The 17436-nt window shown below is 37.1% G+C and overlaps 1 long non-coding RNA gene across 1 annotated transcript in view; it reads left to right on the forward strand.

Annotated features, from left to right (window-relative positions):
- LOC140616124 (uncharacterized) overlaps nucleotides 1–17436 on the forward strand; it is a 32439-nt gene that overhangs the window by 14840 nt on the left and 163 nt on the right. The window contains exon 2 of the long non-coding RNA XR_012016649.1: nucleotides 15957–16011. This is a non-coding gene — a long non-coding RNA (uncharacterized lncRNA). The remainder of the gene's footprint in view (nucleotides 1–15956; nucleotides 16012–17436) is intronic.

Genomic DNA, 17436 nt, shown 5'->3' on the forward strand with positions numbered 1-17436 from the left:
TGGCTTCTTGCAAGATATTTTCTTTATCATTGTTTTTTAGCAATTTAAATAGGACATGACTAGCTTGATTTTCTTTATCTTCCTTTGTTTTTACTGAATTCTTTGAATCTGTGTGTTTATTACATTTACCAAATATGGAAAAATTGTCACCTGTAGATTTTTAAATAATTTTTGCACCATTTTCTCTTCTCTCCTTCTGAAACTTCAATTATACATGTATATTAGATCTTGATGTTGTCCTAAAGGTCCATGAGGATCTGTCCACTCCTTCTTTAAATTTTTTTTCCAATCTTTTCTTTGTGTCATCTTCAGATTTGATCACTTCTATTAGCTCAGCTTCAGGTTCACTTTATCTTTTCTCTTTTGATTCCATTCTGATAATAAGCATTGGGTAAAGTTCTGATAACTGATACGTTATTTTTCAGTTCTGGAATTTCCATCTTTTTCTTTTTGTAGTTTCATTGTTTCTAGCAAAGCTTTTCTTCTTTCATTCATTGCAACCTTTTTCCCCCCACTCATTGAGCATAATTCTAATGGCTGCTGTAAAACATTTGAATGTTCATTCCAATATTTGGTGATTTTGGAGTTACTTCTGTTAATTGTCTCTCCTCTTGACAATGGCTCACATTTTCCACATTCTTAGTAACATATTTTTGGAACATATCTAGGGAATGGATTTTGTTATAATCTCCAAGAGTTTTGATCTTTGTCTTGTTTGTTTGATCAGGAAATTTATTCTATCAAAGTCAAATTCAAATTACATGGCAGTTAGTTAAATAGAAGTTAAAATCCCAGTTCTGAGCTGGACTGTGTTGAATCTTCTTCACATATGCATGATTCAGAGATCACCCACAAATTTTGCTAGAGTTTATAAACCAGATTTGAGGCTCCCTCTCTTTGGCTTGCTGCCTGCTATTATCTCTACCTCATTCACAAGTAGCTGTTGTAGCCCTAAATTCTATCCTCTGGTTTTTCAGATTTTAAAAAACTTAAAGTTTTTCTTTTTTTTTAAAGGAAAGTATTTTTTACTCCACATGTCACTGGTTGCAGCTGCTTCCATACTAATAGTAAAGCTGTAACATGAGAAACACATCCCATACTGTTCCCTCCTTTCAAATGTTAATTCCCCCTGGAATTGGCCTACTTTTGTGCACTGTCTACAACTTTCAAGTAGTTTTTATTTTTTTCATGTCTTCTCCAGGTTTTATAGTTGTTATCTGTGGTAGAGTCATTCTGGTAAGAACTTACTTGACCATATTAAAAGCAGACTCCTTGATCACTATCTGATTGACTCCTCCAACTCTCTACACTTTTAAGTAGCACAAATTAGAACTAGATACTATGATGTGGCAATAATCATGATGAAGGGATTGCACTGGGATAATTTCACCAAGAAAGCAAAGCCTGGATAAATTTGTAATACCATAAAAATATAAAACCAATTGGATATGGCAAAAGTTTTAAGTTGAGTGGAGTAAGGAATGATCCTAAAACTGGTAGTATGCCTAGGTGAAAAAGTTAAGTGCTGATACAGATCAGTCTGAGAAAACAAAAGAACAAAGGTTTTTGCTAAACCTGAAGGACAGATGAGGGGCAAAAAGGGGAGGAGTCTAAAGCCTGAACATGTTTGAAGTGCCAATAGGGCACCTGTATATGGTCTATAGCAAGAAGAGGAAAATTTAGATTTAAAGCTAAGGAGCAATTTGAGGAGAGAATTCTGTATTTGTGGATCAATACTGGATATAAGAGCTGAAGATATTCGAATGAATATCATAGGGATTCTATTTTATTTTGAGCCACATGAAATTGTCATTTTTGCTGGTCAAATCTAATCAAATACTAGCAGTTTTACATGGTTCAACTGAATAAGCATAGGGGATATCAACCTTATCTAAGGAATAATTTACCTACTAGAACCTGACTGGGAGACCATCAGGTGGCATCAGAGGAGTAGGAGAGGAATGAATAGGTAAAGCTGGCATAAAACTGAGGTGGAACTAGCGAGAATTGGGAAGAAATATGTTACATATGTAACATATAACCTATATTAATAACACTTTAGTTCTTAAGTTGAGTGGTGAGCTCATGGATATTCATTTTATTATCATTTAAAAAATATTATTTTAAACAATTAAATCATTTTGAATTACAGGGGAATACAAAAGAGTTACACAAATAAAACATAAAAATCCAAAACCTCTCAATACATTTTACTGTATATGCCACACAATTCCTTATTATTACCATAATTAATTTTGTAAGTAGTATATTTAAAAATATATAGAGATTCTGAAAGTACAAAGAGAAAGAAAAATTTTAAGAAGTTTTTCCTAATACAGGAAGAATTTATAACTGATACTTCATTTTTGAATAAAAAGATTATTAGGGAGGAAGAGAAACATAAGAGTCTAACTAAGGAAGCCTTCTCAGGCTCCCTGAAACAGCTGTGCCACAGAAATTTTCCTGTTTTTCCTCTAGGGAACTGAGATGCTGACCATATATGTTTTTCTAGACCAAAAATAAACATGAACTTTATTCTTCAACTGAACATGAGTCTGCGTATCCTCAGGGAAATCCAAGGGCAGATCTAAGAGACTCAGTGAGCCTTAGAGAAATGTATTACCCATTTCTTCTGCTTCCTTGCAAATTTGCTTCTGCTAGGGAGAGTATTCATAATATTTGAAGAATCATAAATAAGTAGAAAAAGTAAAAACCGAATGAATAAGGCTGAGACACATTAAATGCAGACCCAGGGAATAGGTAGACGGATAGGGAATACACAAGAAACTTTGATCAGGAATATTTCCTTTCTAAACCCGACAGTGTGCTGAAGAGTATGCACTGTATCATTTTACACCTTTTGCATGTCTGAAAGATTTCATTAAAATTTTAAACTTTCAAACTATTTCAACAAGAAATCCCAAAGCCCATCAAATAATGATTCACCCCACAAAGATGTATCATGGCCCTGCTGTGGTCCAGGCTATTGGCCAAGGCTCTGCAACAGGCATTTCTTTTCTGTGAGAAATGAAGAGATATACAATTGGAACTTGAATACATGATGAGGAATGGAGCTACGCGCTCAAATAACTCTGACACGTGTCCTGTGTCTTCTGTGTCTGGGAAGCAACATAAACAAAGAGCTATAGATATGCAACAGGAAGTAGTTCTTCCGGTGAGAAAAGAAGACATGGAGCAGTTGTCAAATCACCTGGGATTTTCTGATGAGAACATTTTGCATGGAAATGATGGGGTAGGAATGATTCCAAAAAAGGCTCAGGATAGTGTTGGCTTTTGCTTAGGGATATATTTTTAAGGATATTTGTAAGGGGATACTGAGGAGCAAGACTGCAGCTTGGAAAACATCTAGAAAATATCATTTTATATTGTTACAAACCAGGATATTTGGCATGAAATGACCTGGGCCCTCTTCCCGCCCATGTTACTTACTAGAGGTGTAGCATTTGGCAAGTAACCTTTCCAAAGCATATTTGATAATTTGGAATAATGGAAACATCACCCTCTTTCTTTTTAAATAAATAAAGTATGCACATTGACATTATAAGACATGAGATAATGGTGAGGTTTTGTCTTTCAGCATTAGAAGAGAAGTCTGCAAGAGTAGAATTGGTCACTTGCTGAATGTCCATGCACAGACAGATTCTTTAGATTTTTGTAATTGACTGCAAGTTGAAGGAAAATTTACAGATAAGTAAAGGGTACTAAACCAGGGTAATTGAGAGGCTAATAACCTGTGGCATTAATAGACATGGAGAAAGAAAAAGGACCGGGTTGAAGGTCAAGATAACAGGCTTTGTTTTGAGCATACTGAGTTGGCCTGTGTCCCTGTCAACTGGACACACAAGGAAAGATGTGCAGGGATGTCTGCCTGTGTCAGCCTCCCTTCACCAAAGGACTTCAGTGGTGGAAAGATGTGAGCCTCAAATCAAAGTGGCCATAATGGTGGAAACCAGAATAGACATGAAGGGTAGAGGGTAATGAGAGATGAAAAGAGAATAACAAAGTCACAACAGAAGGAGTGTTCCAGAAGGAAGAATCAAAAACAAAAAAGAATGAAAGAACAAATAATGGAATTATAACAGTACCAGAGGTGTAGAAAATGGGAGTGAGGAATGAGGGCACAAAGCAGGGGTTAAAACTGTGGAAAACATGACAGATTAATATTAAAGATGAAGGATTTATGAAAGGTCATTAAATTTGGGGATTTCCATCAACTGATTTCGGTTTGGTAATATCAATAGAATAATTCAGATGGCAATCTCCTACAGTGCAGGGAAGTATGTTTTGATCATTTCAGGAATTCTGATGGTAACATGAAGGTAAGGGTGTAGTATTAGTGGAAGAGGATGGAGGGATGTTAGGAAGCTACAAATAATCCAGAGCTTCCTATAGTCTCTTATCCTAGCAGCGTGGAGCACAACATATAAAATGCTTCTGCAAGAAAGAAGATGGCAGATTTGGTGCTCAGATGCTGGTGTGGATGGGCCAATTCTAGCAATTGGGCCAATTCTTAGCAATTCTAGCAGTCATCTCTTGTCAGGCCCCTAGAATCTCTGCACCTGCATGTTCTTCACGTGGGCACACATTAGGTAATCCTGAACAAAGTAAAAAATGAGCAGCATTAATGAGGTCCCCTGGTAGACACATTGCTGTTTTCCTACTTCATGTCTGGCCAGTCTGTGCCAACTTTTATCCCAAAGTACAAGAAGTATTGTCTGTCACTCTTGCCCTGAGCAGAGGAACCAGCATCTCAGGAGAAGTGATCTATGGAAAGTAAAACAGAAGAAATCTATTAAAGAAACAATCGAATGTACCCAAAAGACTTTGGATACAGTTTTTTTGCTTTTGGTGCCCAGACGAAAATTTTAAAAGATGATGTCATCATGATTAAAATTTGCCTTGTAGTGAAACTATCAAAGGTGGAGAAAGCATGGCTTAAAGGCAGTGTGAGCACTAGTGGCCAGTTGGCAGGTCCAGCTCAGTAGCCATCTCCTCTGGGATAACCCAGGCAGAGTTAACAGTCACCTTCTCTGTTCCTCTATCACATCCGATCCATTAAAAAATACAGTTCCCATCATCTTCTATATTTATCTCCTCTTCCAGGCAAGATACTCCTTATAACAAGGCCAGCATATATTTTATTGATAACTTAGAATTTTGGAGACAGACAAGCAAAACACCCAGGAAAAAGTTGAAAGATTATGTGCTAGACACAATCAAATTGAATATAAAATTAGTTATATCTGTAAGGATTTAAGAGCTGCAGAGAGTTAAGAAATGTTCATAACTCATAAACCTTTATAGAGCAAATTATAGTCTTCTTTAAGCTCCATTTATTGGCCATGCTGAATTTGTGTGTAAATATTTGAGTTCATATTTATATGTTTCTTATTTAACCATCAAAACCTGCATCCCATGTGTTTGGTATTCTTATCTCTGTCTTGAAGATCAGGAAACAAACATGAAGAGGGTTACACACAGTGGGCTGAATGGCAGCCCCTAAAGAAATCAGATCCTAATTCTTGGAACCTGTGGATGCTCCAGATGAAGTCTTAACAGATGTAATTAAGTCAAGGATCTTAACTCAGGATGGGGAGATTTCCTGAGAATTCAGGTGGACCCTAGTTGCCATCACATGCATCCTTAGAGGAGCAAGGCAGAGTGAGACCTGAGCACCCACAGAGGAGGCTGTGATGTGAAGATGGACCAGAGAGAGATTCGAAGATGCTGGCCTCCAAGCGATGGAGCTACAAGCCAAGGAGTGCTGACAGCTGCCAGAGGCTGGAAGAGTCAAGGAACAGATTCTGCTTTAGAGCCTTCAGAGGAAGTGTGGCCCTGCTGAGACCTTGATCTTGGGCTTTTGACCTCCAGAATGGTAAGAGAGTAAATTTCTGTTGTTTTAAATCACCCAGTTTGTGGTAATTTGCTACAGCAGCCGAGTAGCTTGCCAGGAGTCGGGTCATTACTAACAAAGCCAGAGCTGGATTCCAAGCCATCCTGATTCCAAAGTCTCGGCCCTGTAGGAGAGGACTCAGTATCTCCAAGGAGAAGGACGGGGTGTATAGACCATTGAAAGAGACAAGATAACCACTATGGAGAGTGTACTTCCCACTTCTTTTCCTTAGAAAATGACATGCTAAGTGGCCCCTCTTCCTTCCTGTCTCTACACCATTTCATTCTACTGTGGAATGATTTCAAGGAAATATAAGGAAAGTTTAACCTATAAACCAAGTTCCTCTGCCCATAAATTGTACATTAATCTTTGAAGTTAGAGGTCGTAAAATTCTAGAGGAGCAAACCATAGTCTAAATCATTGCTTCTGCTTGACAGGTTTGAGAGTACTGGGCTGAGGAAAGAGAGAAAGAGATATTGTTACTTTAGATATAATTTTTAAGCAACTAAAATTATACAGGATTTTACCAAATCGAAGAGGGTATCTATTTTGTAATATATTGACATCAGCCGCTCCCACTGATAGTCCCTGCTCTGCCTTTCAAGGGCAACAACCTCAGGTGCCCTGAGTTTCAGCACTGGAAAGGATCCTCTGGGGAATTATTTCTGCTTTACCTCTGGCTTAAAAAATCCTTGATTCAAGACACTTTCATGGCATGGATTTTTAAGGCAATGCTCCTACTGTTTACCCAATGAGTGTGGTGCTTATAGGTAAGACCTGCTTATCAAATGAAACTCCCTTTTATCTTTAATTTATAGAGACTTTTTTGTCATGTGTTTGTGTTGAGCCTTATAAAAGGCTTTCTCTGTAGCTCTTGACATGTAACTAGAGATGTTATCTTTTGACTTAATATGGTGAATGGAAGTTTTAGACTTTCTAAGATTCAACTACTGTTGCATTCCTCAATTAGACCCCATTTGATTATAGGTATTATATATTTTTTATACACCGTTGGATTTGACTTCCTAATATTTTAAGATTTTTATATTTATATCTTAGAGTTGTATGGGCTGAGGATTTTCTTTTCTTAAACCACCGTTTCTGGCTTTGAAATCAATGTTATACCGATGAGATGGAGAGTTGTTCTTTCTTTTTATTTCCAGAAGGGAATAGTCTAAAACTAAAGCTATTAGTAAAAAATTCCTGGAAACCTGAGCCTGGTATTTATCTTGAAACACTATACTAATGTTTCAAATACTGTAATATTTATAAGGTCATTTAGACATTCTATTTCTTGTGGGACCAATTTTGGAAAAATGTCTTTTCTAGGAATTTGTCTACTTTGTGTTTTGATATCTGTTGGTTAAGTTGTTGATGACATTCTTTTCGTATGGTTTATGCACACGTTTTCTTCTAGATTACATTTATAACATCAGATATTTGTAACTTTTCTTTTTTCTTGATCAATTTTGCCAGAAATTTTGTTGTTCATCTATAAAAAGAATCAACTTTTGGTTTTAGTGATCCAACTGGATCTTTATGTTCTATTTTATTGCTTTCCATTGTTTTATTATATACTTGCAGTTTCTTTAAATATATTCAGTGTTCTTTTTCCACCTACTTAACTTGGATGCTAAACTCACTTACTCTGGGTTTATTTTTTTTTCTGATGTATTTAAGACAATACACTAAAAAAAAAAAAAAATGTGGGTTTGCCATGTGTCCTCATTTTGATTCAGTTCTAGGTGTTACATTATGATTTCTTTTTTGATTCATGAATCTGGTTGATATCTGTTTTTACAAATGCATTGAAGTTTGCCTTATGGCCCAGTAAGTGAGAAATGCTAAAAGACTAATTCTAGTCCATTAAAGTGTATCCGATCATGCCAGGCCCCAAATCACTAGTCTGCAGTGGTTCCTATTTTTACCCAGAGTAAAAGCCAGTAGTCTCAGAGTTCCTGGCTTGGTTCTAAGGAGTTCTTCCTCCGCAGCCCATGCCTCTCTGACCTACTCTGCCACCGTGCATAGTCTTGGGCACTCTACTTTGGCCACACCAGTCTCCTGGCTCTTTTTGAAAGACACTGGGGTACTCCTGCCTTAAAGTTTGCTGTGTTAACTCTGGCTGCCATTGCTCTCACCACCTCTAGGATGACTACCTCACTGTCAAGTCTTTGCTCCAATCTTATCTTCTCAATGTCTTCTCCGAAAATCTACCACCTACCACCACTCTCTCATCTTATTTCTTTTCCGGGCATCTTATTAACTTCTAATACACTGTTTAAAACCCTGTGTGATCTACCTGTTAGCCTTGATTGGATCACTTTGCCTCCTCATGCTTCAGTCTCTACGTGGGTAAAATTAAAGGTCTAGAATATAAACAATATATGAATAATCTCCTCTCTTTTGCAAATAGAAAATTCTGAGATTTGGTTATTTGAAGTTTAACATTAAGCCCCAAGTGTTTTGCACTACATGGTTCTCAACTAGAACAGAGCAAAATGCATGTGTTGGGCAGAGTTCTGAGAGGACAATAAGCATTTACGAGGAGGACCAGCGGCACATACATCATGGAAACCCCTGCATGACTACGCTGCACCCAAGAGTAATGTGACATGAACAAATTGATTCTCATTTTTTCTGGGAGCCATGGTGTCTGGTGGCTACTCTGAATAATTAGCTCACTCATGCTAACTTGTTGACACATTATCTTGGGGAAATGCCAGTCACTCTTTCTGTCCTAGTGATGAAAAGTAATTTGGATGTATGAAAAAGGATATTCCATTAAAATACGACTCCTAAGAGGGGTACCTGGGCAGCTCAGTTGGTTAAGTGTCTGACTCTTGGTTTCAGCTCAGGTCATGATCTCGATCCTGAGATGGAGCTCCAAATCAGGCTCTGTGCTCCAGCAGGGAGTTTGCTTGAAATTCTCTGTCCCTCCCCCCTCAGATAAATAAATCTTAAAAAATAAAATAATAAGAGAAAACCCTAGGGTAGATTCTTTCTTACTGGAGGAGCCATGAAAGGGAATCTGACTGACTATATAACTGCCAATTCCAGGCTTTGGTTAAATACAACACATTTCACTGCTAGAGGAGGGTGTAGTAACTAAGAACAGCTGATCTCCAGTTAGACTCCTGGGTTATCATTAGTACTCAACTTTTGAAAACACTACTCAATTTCTCTGAACTTTGTTTTCTCCATCTCAAATGTGTTCTATGATATTTGCAGCCTCATTCAAAAGTACACGTAAGTTCCGATCTCTGTTCCACATAACAAGGACAGAACAGAGAACAATATATAACATGCTACTCATTACTGAGTTTGAGGTTTATTCACAGAACAGGCAAAGGGACTTAATTTGCAAGCAGGAAGTAGCATCATAGTAGGATGTTCTGACTAACACTTAAGATGCACGATGTATTTGAGTCAATTCTTTTAATTTTAGTGAGGTGTTAACAGGATGCCTGCAATTTGAGAAGGAAAACCATGAGGGAAAATTGTTTCTAGTTAATATATTCTGGTGGAAATGTTTGTAATACCCAAACTACTTAAGATGCTTAGCAGCATTAAACTAGATATAATAAAAGCAATAAATGAATCAAAGTGAATTTGGCCTTGAAGTTTTTGAGTGATTCCTGATTTTACAATAAATTACAGCAGGATGTCCTTGATGACTCTCAAGCAGGAAAGCAATCAAAAAGGTTTGTACGTATCAAGAGTGTCACATCTTTTCGGGTGTCTATTTGTCACTTTCTCACCTAGGGCAGCTGTAAAAACTAGGTGATGAATTTCACTTTATTCTTACCACTTCAGACATCTGGTGGATGCAGTCTCAGTAGACAATAGATTCAACCAGGGTAGGATCATCTTTAACATTTTTACTGAGCATGCATCTCAAAAGGACCTCTGATCAAATTAGGCTAAGTCCTAAAATTTAAAGCAAGTTTTAAGTAATTGCCTATCTTTCAAAGCTAACCATTTCCTAAATTATATCTGTGGCAACAAGTCAAATAATCATAGATCAGTCATTAGAGATCTACTTCAAAACTATTAAAAGGTGACAGGTCCAGGGAGAGCAAAAGGTTTAAAAGGCTCTAGAATTAGAATAAACCATTTTATTAGTAATGTTATAACCCCCATAGGGTGGCATGCATTGTAACTTAAAGCACATTCATCACATTTATCACATTAGATTTTATAGTCTTTTGAATAAGATCTGACCACATACCACCCCCCTGCCCACCAGCTTTTCTTTTATTCATTCAACAGTCATTACAAACCTGCCATGTATCTGGTACTTGGGAATACAAGTCACATGGGTTCTGTCCTCCATATCTAGTGTTCAGAGAAAGACCTGAAACTAAAGATTCTGCATGCAGTCTGCTGGAGGAAATGCCTCAGAGTACCTAACACAGTTAAAGAAAAACATTACAGGTGGGGCTATGATTAGATTGAGTCTGGAAATAGTAAAAATAAGTGTGGGAGAAGAATGATAAAACCTTACTTCAGACAGATGAAACATCTGCAGAAGCCCAAGAAGATAGAGGACATCGTGTGTTTTAGAACATAAAGTAGCTGGCATTGCCTGCTTTGTTAGGAAGTTGAGGACAGCAGGAAAGTGTCATACAGTGAGGGCTGGCTATGGTTGGCCTGCATAGGTTCTTGAAGAGTTTGTTGGATAGAATTGGAAAAGACCTGGGTAAGTTGTAGGAGACACAGATCCTATATCTGGCTGCCACCAACTTTGTAGATATACTTAGAAAAATAATATATTTATTCGGTGTCTGCTTGGGTAAGATAATAGTGTTAGATTTTTATGAATGGCTGTCAAACATTAATAGCCTCTAAAACCTTTCACACTGAATTCATTTAAAGTTAAAAACATACATATAACTTCCATTAAAAATTTTTAACAGACTTAAGGGGATCTTACACACACAGTAAGTAAAAGGTAAAAACATCCCATAGAAAATGGGAGAAATATAATTAGTCCATTCAGTGAGGGTAACCCTGATTGGCTAATAATTATTTGGAAAGATTCTCAACCTCAGGGGTAACCAGGAAAATTTAAACTAAAACCACAAGAGGATTCAATTTCATATTTATCTGGCTGGTCATAAATAACACTTGAAATATAACCAATGTTTGGAAAAATATATATTGGCTAAAGGAAATTTAGGGTCCAGGTTTCCATACAAGCTGGAATTCAGAGCAGAACTTTGTGGGGGAATTGGAAGGTAAGCATGAAACCTTGGTCACATGGGCCAAACCCATGAATTGCAGTGTGGAATGAAACCGCATGCTCAACATACATGTCATGACCCATGGAACTACAGGTACCCTAGTCTTGTTTTAGTCACTGGTAGAGATAGAGCACAGGATGAGTGTCATAGGATGAGATTCCCATGAGACCAAGAACAAAATAGATCTAGACCTAGATTCTAAGTTTGTGGTTCTCAAACTTCACTTTGCCTACAAACCATGTGGGGTGGGGGTGGGGGGCTTTCTTTTTAAAAATACATTTTCAGAAATGAAGATTTTTGTTTGCTGAAGGGCAAGGGAGTAGAACTCCAGCATAAAGCAACAAATTTTACTCAGCTGTGAGACAGAGGTTAAAGTTCAAGGCTGTCAAAGCCACAGAAACTTAGAGGCTAACATTCTTAGAAAAGAGAATCCCAGAAAAGTGGCCCTAAAACCTATGTACAATCTACTCAAATAGTTGGCCGACTCCTAAGCTATGCATGTGTAAGATAAGCATCCAGAAAACATAAAAGACAATAGCAGCTAGGAGGTTCAAGTTGTGATCTGAGATGTCAGTGGTTAACCTGTTCTTGGGAAATTGAGAACAGAGTTTTTATAATTTTCCAAGTTGAAAAAGTCTGTGAAAACTCTAGGGGCTTTTCTTTACCCTGGAAGGCTTATGCTAGAGAAGTAGGACCTGTGCCTAAGAAATAAGAGCAAGGGTTTAGGAATAAGGGGTATGATCCTAGGAGTAAAAGAAATTCTGAAATAGTAATTGCAATGAAAACCAGGCTACAACAGAGTGACCCATTGCCACTGTATCTGCCCACCTCTTTAGAGGAAGATGATTTTTTAAAAAATACAATGTGTATTATTAAATAAAAATAAATAGGAGTCTCAGTTACAAAGGTACTTGATTAGAACCAGTAAAAACAAGAGACATTAGAAACAAACCCATAGTGAATAAGATATTGGATTAACTGGGCAGAAACTCTTCAAAGAAATGAACAAATAAAAAACTCCACTGTGATTTATATGCTCAAAATTATAAAAGAGATTGAGAATGTTTAACACTATGGCAGCCAGGGAAGTGTGACGCTGAGATCATATTTCAAGAGAGAACTTGCTATCAGAGATGTAGTTAGCAGATGGCCTTCAGCTGCTATACTCAGGATCCTCTACAGCATTTATAACAAGGCCATAGTCTCTCCAGAAAGCTCTGAGTCAATGACTGAACATGGCAGGTATACTGGTCACACATTTCTGCTTTATCGAGGACTCCTTTGTAAGCAATCTTTGCTCTGGTGTTCCCATCAGCCTGATTAAGACTCTCGGAGCTACACAGCTCTCTATGGCTCTTTCTACCCAAGCTTCCTGATGATTCTTGATTAACTATCCATCTTGACTCTTATCTCACATCATATGTAAGCTTTAGTTCTAGACGGATTGTAGACCTAACAGTGAAAAGTAAAACAGTCCAACTTCTGGAGAAAAATAATGGAGGGTATATTCTGATCTTGATGCAGGCAAACACATTTTAGCCAGTAGTAACTATAAAAGAAAAGATCAGTAGATTAGACTTAGTGGATTTTAAGAACTTCTATTAATGAAAAACATCACTGAGAAAGCAAAAGGGCAAGCTACTTTCTAGCAGATGATATTATTGCATATCTGGGAAAATATTCATATCTGCAATACATAAATAACTATTACAAACAAATGAGAAACAGACAAACAGCCCAATTTAAAAACCTGGGCAAAACACTTGAACAGGCACTTCCCAAAGGAGGATATCTAATCGGCCAAAAATCAAAGGTACCCAACGTTATTAGTTATTAAATTAATGACATAAATTAAAATCACAAGACAACTATTTGCACCAACAGGAAAGCCTAAGGTGAAAAAGTCAATGCCAACTTTTAGTGAAGATCATAACAACTGGAAGTCATATGTTACATGGAAAGAGTCCATTGGAAGACTTCTAGCATTGAGGAAAGCCAAACAGATGCCTAATTAATGACCCAGCAACTCCATTGCTAAGTACATGTGCAAGAAAAATTAATGCAGGTATCTGTCAAAAGATATTAATTTTATTTATAATAACTATCCACATGGCTAAAGGAAAAGCTCCTAAATGAAACAAAAGGGACTTCTGCAGTCAAAGAAAGAAATTCCATCAAAAGGAATCATGAGGAATGCCTAGGTGGGCTCAGCAGTTGAGGATCTGCCTTTGGCTCAGGGCGTGATCCCAGAGTCCCGGGATCGAGTCCCACATTGGGCTCCCTGCAGGGAGTCTGCTTCTCCCTCTGCCTCTCTCTCTATGTGTCCCTCGTGAATAAATAAATAAAACCTTAGGAAAAAAAATCATGAACTTGAAGTTGGAAAGAGCTTACACAATCCTTTAGTCCAAAGAGTTCAGGTGTGATTGCCTCACAGGAGATGATACTTGAGGGTTTCAATTATGGACTGGCATATGAACTATGTTGGGAAACATCAGAATTGTCTACGTGGCCATGGACATAACAGGCAGATTTTAAAAAGAAAGAAAAAAGAGGACTCCCACCTAAAGTAATCTGGGAAGAGCTGGCCTTGGTAAGATGATATCATAGTGTAGTCTTGACATCTAAGGGCCGGAGCATGCAAAATACAGAGACTCAAGTGAGGATCACAGAAGAGAATGGGAGAATATTGTCAGGCAGCTTTGTTTGCCATTAGATTTTTACTACTTACTGCTATCCTATACATGGAGACTTTCCCGGTCCATTTTGTAAATGCCTTATATTAAAATTGTAATAACTGTCATCTTCATGTCACTGTGGTGTTTAAAAAAAAAAAAATCATCACACAAAAGCAAGGAAATGCCAGCTCAGAATCCATGAGATTTCCCAGAAGTACCACAAGCTTTCATGAATCTATCATCAGGGTTTCTCCATGAGCCCCATTGGCTCTGACTGGAGCTCTGACTGGTTCTGACTCCAGAGCCCCATTGGCTCTGACTCAGTTTCCCATCCTATGAAGTGAGCAGAAAAGTTACTGGTATTGTAAGATGGGTGTGGTGACCTAATGAACTCCTGTATCTCAATAAAGCTTGAAAATATAGAAAAGATTTTCGTAAAAGGCCTAGAAGACCCCAGCTACACAAGAGCTTGTCTGTACCTTATACACCAAGAGAAGTGATATCAGAAACCATTTTGATTTTCCCATGACTATGGGGCAACTGCATTTTAGTCTTTTTTTTTTCAGCTTTATTATGATTGACCAATAAAAAATATATTTAATATATATATTTATATTTGGAATATATTTAAGATGTATAATATCTATATATCTGTGTGTGTATGTGAAATGATCATAGTCAAGCTGACTAACATATTCGTTGCCTCATATCATTAACCTTTTTCTTTTTTGTGTGTGGTGAGAACACTTAAGATCTATTTTCTTAGAGAATTTAAAGGATTATAATACAGTATTAGTAACCATAATCACCATGCTGTACATTGGATCCCCTGATTTTTTTTGTCCTGGATAACTGAAAGTTTGTACCCTTTGACACCATCTCCCCATATCCCATACTCCAACTGTGTGTGCTTTATGCTCAGTACACCTAGGCTGACCTGCAGAGCTACAGTTGTAGAGAGGTGTCTTCTCTTAGGTGATTTGGAAGAGATAATGAGGAATCCATGTAGCTACACACACCTACCCTGAGCCATATTAACTATATCCCTCCATAGTCAACACCAATACCCATTGTATCAGTGGAGTCATCTTGGATTGTGGTATCATCTTGAGATGTCATGTGTTAAAACTCATTTTGGATTTCTCTACTGCTGAAGACTATTTCTTTAAGAACTGCAAGTCTTGCCACAGGATTGATATCCTGAGAGCCACCTGGACTTCAGATGGAAACTAGACCAATTAAGTGGGTATTTGGAATTAGAAATGAGATTCAGCTCCACTGAATCAGTCTGATATGGACTCTTCAGAGGTTGTAAATGAGCCTCAGAAGCTATTGAATGGCCAGGTGCTGTCTGCCATATAAAAGAAAGCAGCAAAGTCTGCTGGCTGGGTCTGAGGGGCAGAGATAAGAGATAGGGGTGTAGCAGTGACAATTTTATAGATAGTTCCTGGTCCTAATTCCCAAGCAGCCAGTCAGCATTCCTGAGTTTCAAGAGATAACCCTGTATCCTTTTAATGAGTTCCCAGTTCATATTTAGCTAGCTAGCTGGTTTCTGTTACTTGCACATAAGGATCTTGACTAAGATTCCCAGGATGCATTTTCTCAAATGTTAAACTATAAACTATGTAATGGTGATAGTATAGCGCTGTTCCTTCTATGAACCTTCACACAGTTTCACATTCTTTTTATGAGACAAACTGATTCAAGTTGCAGATAATGACTCATATGTTTTGAAGAACTTGCTTTTGAAATATGTGGACTACCAGTTCTGCTTTTATTATTTTTGCTTTTTTTTAAAGAGGAGTACAAACACTTTATTTTTCACTCTTTAGATGATGCAAGAGATAGAGGTAATGCTTCTACCTAACTGGCAACACACTTTGGATTGAATCAGACTCTTAATTCCACTGGTATTCTCTAGAAGTTATAAAAACTTGTAGTTAAAATGCTTCAAAAAGGGGAAAAAAGAAGCAAAGTCAAATTCATTATGATTCTAGAAAGACCATTCCACCTTCGCCAGCTAGTTTCATGACCATAAAACTTTCAAAATAAAAAGTGTTCAACCTGGAGTTTTGTTTTGTTTTGTTTTGTTTTTTTCTTTTTAAGCTGTTAATTTCTTCACAGGTTGACCAAGAGTTTCCAGTAGGATGGAGCGCCTGGGTAAATAATTTCCACTTAGGTAAGTTAGCTAAAGGGCTGCATTCTTTGCATGCTTCCCAGCTTCTTTGGTTATCCATTTGCAAAGGCTCTTGTTTTGAACTCCATGAAGTCTCTCATTCCTACAGTGTTCCTGCCTGGTAGCCAGGAGGCTGATGGAATCATGCAGCTTCTTCTGGCATGAGCTCCCAGGGTTCCACACTGCCACAAGCTGAGCACAGAGATGTGAACTCATTTGAAATGTTTATTACATTTTATGATTTTAATTCATTTCCTGCTTCTGTGAGGTTACCAGGCTATTTGCTGGAATAGGAAAGTATACGATGGCCTTCCAATAATGATGTAGTTTAATATTTTTGGTAAAAAAATTCTCAAAGTTTTTCAGTTACAAACTAGTCAAAAAAATTCACACTGGGGCAGAGAACTCTCAGCTCTGGCTGACAATACTTGAGCAGCAAAATGCAGTGTTTCAAAGGACTTGGGAGTAAAGGACCCCTTTAGTAAAGTTCTTTTTAGGAAAACTAAAAATCAAAACAAAACAAAAAGTCACCAGTCTTTGCAAGGTTTCTTGTTATGAACCAAATTGATCATAATATATTGTCCTTTGTATATAGTATTGGATTTACTATAATTTTGTTCAGGATTTTTGCCTATGTTCATTAGAAATACCAGCGGGCAATTTGTCTTATAATGTCCTTGTCATTTTTATTATCAAGGTCATGCAAACCTCAAAAATGAACTGGGCAATCTTATATCTTATTCCATTTTCTGGAAGAGTTTATATAACACTTGTGCTATTCTTTCCTCAAACATTAGAAAAATTCACCAGTGAAGCTATTCATACCAGCAACTTCTTCGTTTAAAAAAAAAAAAAAAAAAAAGGGTTAATTTCACAATGTCTTTAATAGTGTAGGGATATTCATATTTATTGTTTCTCTCCATTTCATTATATTTTTCAAGTGATTTGTCCATTTCTTCTATATTGTAGCATTTATTGGCATAAAGTTCTAGATAATTATAATAGATTGAATTGAAGCTCCCATTTGTGGCTCCATTTCTCTCTAATGTACACTCATGGTCCCCTAGCTGGGCACAGCCTGTGCAGCTGAAACCCTTCAGTCCCACAGACATAGGAGAGACAATAAATGATTATAGTTAAAAGCCACTGAAATTTGGTATGGTTTATTTTGCAATAATCCAGCAATAAAATAAAAACTCATGATTTGTTTTGTGAATGTATGTGAAATGGTTAATTTGTGTTTTATTTTCATTTTTTGGATCAGTCTTACAAGAGATTTAACAAATGTATTGACCTTTCAAAAACTGTTGCTTTGTTTTGTTTACTAGTGTATGCTTGCTTTCTATTTCTTAGATTTTTTTCTCTCTTATATTTGTTATTGCCTTCTATTTTCTATGGGTTTAATTTGGTGATTTTCTTTATTCAAAT

This window comes from Canis lupus, chromosome 24 (assembly GCF_048164855.1).
Source record: "Canis lupus baileyi chromosome 24, mCanLup2.hap1, whole genome shotgun sequence".
Lineage (NCBI taxonomy): Eukaryota > Metazoa > Chordata > Mammalia > Carnivora > Canidae > Canis > Canis lupus.